Raw genomic sequence first — 3,728 nt, 5'->3', positions numbered from 1 at the left:
GTTCGGGTAGCGGTTACTTAGCAACTCTCGTTCCGCTTGGGTTTATTGCATACACTCTATACCTGTTCGACATGATGAACCCTACCCCAACCATAATCCTAACCATACACCTAACCCTACTGCTCTAATCCTATTGAAATAAAAGGTATAGATAATCCGGTTTTGCTTTCTGCGAGTCCACCAAGCGGAGGAAATGCGAGTTCAATACCATTACACGCTGAATCGATAATCAATACCAGATTCAATACATTCACCTGCTGGGTACGGTATGTGCAGCTACACCTGTGGTGCTGCTATGGAATGTTAGCTAGGCGTAACAGGTGAATCTATTGTATTCATGGTATTTAACAGCAAGATGGCTGGCACATTTTTGGTTATGTATATCCTGGTATTCTTCAGAGATTTTAAGCACCTTTCTCACGCAAGAAAATTGTCCCTCTTCTTTTTAAGCAGTCCCCATCTCAAATTAATGTAATATTTAAATACCGTGTGTAAAACCGTGTGTAAGAGCTGGACAGTGTAAGATATGGAACTTATATGAATACCTGAATACAAAACCCACCCAAGTCCATACTTTGGCCAAATTGAGTTAATCATAATTCTGTATAAAAGAACAACACAAATCCACCCTCTGCGTGCGTTTATTGAGCATGTGAAATCCAAAAACCACCCTAGTCCAGGACTTGGGTGGTTTTTGCACAAATATTATAGTGCCCTCGCAAACAGGGCAAGACAGCTGATATGCTAAACTAAGAAGATGCCGACACCAGAGAAATGATACAGTCCCTCATGTTTTGGATGTCAAATATTTTTACAATATTCCTCGTAAAGTATATATATCAATATATCAGAGAAAACTTCTTGCTATTTAGAAATATGCCAAAACTGTGTCATCAAATTCTATTTCAATCATGGCTTATAATCACCATGACAACTGCTCAATAAGATTAAATCAGATTGTCGGAGGTTACTGGTGCTGATGAAAATCAGTATTAATATAAAGAGAACGTTTGTCAAAATTCAGATTCAGATTTTGGTGTAGTAAGGTTGCATAATTTGACGATTCACCTCCACAATATCAACAGCTATTAAACCTGAAACCTATATGCATTATTTTGTATTCGTTTGATATAGTGTTTTTACGCTAAGTTGAATATCAAGATTGTAAAAATTAGCACTTTTTTGTGAAATTTTGTGAACTTGCTCATATCTTTTATCTTGTCTCTCAAAGTAACATGACAGTGTCTTACTGATTTCCATGTGTGCATCATGCAATCATGATTATCTAGAGAGGTTTTCGCGAGAGTAATCTGTCACCACCACGGCGTTCGTGTTCGCAATGTCTGCGGAAATCTGATTCTCCATCTAACCCAGGGGAACAGCAGTTCACTACTATGAATTGATGCATATCGGAACATCGAATTTGCTAAGTTTCCTTAAATTGTCATTAAAGTGCGAACTTGTGGAATGGTTATACATTATTTACGTTGTAGAGGTGCGAAATACCGTACTTAGGTTCCGCCCCGTGAGGATTAAGACCTAGACATGCAATCAGCAATGCTACATAGTTAGTTAGATTGAAGAGAATGTCTCTGTCCTGTGATACCTCTTCGTGGGTTCTTAATATACCTGTACTGTTTTAAATACTACTTGACATTCAGTGTACTTAATAGTCATTTTGATACCTGGGTATACATCAAAAGCACTTTCTCTTTTGAAATCACATATCTAACAGAACTGCAAGGGTCAAAATGATTTGGATTCCCATAAATGACTAGAGTTCCTCTCTAAATTGAGAAATCTTTAGAATTTCGACCGTACCCATCCATTTGAAATAGTTACCTTCCACAGTAAAGGATAGAGCGCATGTACTGCGCAGTCCAATTAGCTCAATCGGCAAGGCGCTACACTCTGGTGCGTAAGTACTAGACGGTACGAGTTCGAGCCCATCAGTGTATATTTTCTATTTCCGTGGAAAATTGAACTAGCTTGAAATTCCTCTTGGCAAAGAACATACTGCCTATATTATAGGCTGACTAGGGTTCTGCGCCTGTTTAGAGTTGGGACCATGAATGATGTTAAAATAGATGTGTCTTGGCCATAGACTCCGTTGCTTTTTACTGGATACATTCACAGACTTTGGCTGACTGACCCACACAAAGGAAGATAATGAGATTAAGGTTAGCAACTAAACACAGCCAAATTAAAAGGTCGCACTAGTTCCATTCCCATAGCTCATGAACAACAATAAATTAAGAAAGTTTTCAAAGTATATGATTTGTAGAATAAACTATTTCAATAATATATTGATTAAGATTATGAAAATCGGTGGTTTTTTTTTTGTTTGGTTTTTTTGTGGCTGCTTCGACCAACAATACATCGCGTACACTTAATCTGGTTCAGTCACCTGCATTAAGACGGTATTGTCATGCAATATACCATATTTGGAACTCTCCTGGACTATATATAGTCTGAGATAGTGTGAAAGATGAGAAACATATCAGCTAACATTCGGGTTTGTTTGTTGGAGGTAAATTGTTGCTTTTGTTTGGTTGGATGTGATGCAACTGAATACAGAAACAGAATGTAATACGTAGGACATCCAATTCGAAGCTCTGTTAACCAAATTTAAAAATAACCAAAGTTTTCTGTAAGTCAGTCTCCATCATTTAACCCTAACTCACTTTCTGCTTTTTTGTCTATGGGGAAGGGAAAAGGGACGAATGAAAGGAAGGTAGAAGAAAATCTTGTTTTCTCTTCGGGTGTGGAGGACAAGACCGGGGATTCCACGAGTGTGAAAGCATAGTCTGTAACTCTTTTTACAGTCTATGGTGAAAGTTGCCCGGCCGACGTTATCGTGTGTATCTGTTTGGATCATTGGATCATAGTCGTATTTGCAGTCGGTTCGTGCTGCTGGATTTTGTTGAATTGGTCCGTGGTAGTTAATCGATTGAACATATCTAATTGATTTCTGTTTCTGGATGAGTCGCACCACAATTAGCCAATTAAACGAAATAATGTAAATCCAAATTACGAACACGGACGGAATACCTAGTGTGTTTTATTTCACACTTTCTGTTTTATCAATAAGACTTGCAGGTCAAATCTGGGACACAAATTAAGGAGAAATCGATAATTCATGATCCACAGCCTCAACCTCTACTTACTTTAAAAAGTTGAGATTTTTAGTCAGAAACCTAGGTTGTTGCACAACAATAAAATCCCATTAAAAGCCAATGGTAGATTGGAAATACCATTACACAGTTACACCTGTTACACCTGGCCAACATTCCATCCTTAACAGCTCATTACGTAACCAAGAGAATGTACCTTCAATACGTAACCTGCTGCACCTTTGAAATGCCGACAAGCTATTTATGTGTCATTTGCGCCTTTTTCAAGGGCCATTTCGTGATTCTAGCTTCCTCTTTTTAGAATATGTATCATATATCAGATATCCTATCCATGAAAAACCTTTTTCCGAAGTTTCCAAAATAGGTCACCATGTTAAGTAATGAGTTGCTAAGGATGGAATGTTGGCCAGGTGCAACAGGTGAACTATTGTATTCCTGGTATTCAGAAGGGACTGCGTATTGGTATTTCCAATCTATATACCATTGGCTTTTAATGGGATTTTATTGTTTTGCAACAGTAGCCATGTTGCGCAAGAAAAGGTAATAATTGCCGCACAATCGTACACGAGTAATAGACTCAAACTACAATGGGTG

Source organism: Amphiura filiformis, chromosome 1, assembly GCF_039555335.1.
Source record: "Amphiura filiformis chromosome 1, Afil_fr2py, whole genome shotgun sequence".
NCBI lineage: Eukaryota > Metazoa > Echinodermata > Ophiuroidea > Amphilepidida > Amphiuridae > Amphiura > Amphiura filiformis.
This window is presented reverse-complemented; position numbering follows the sequence as displayed.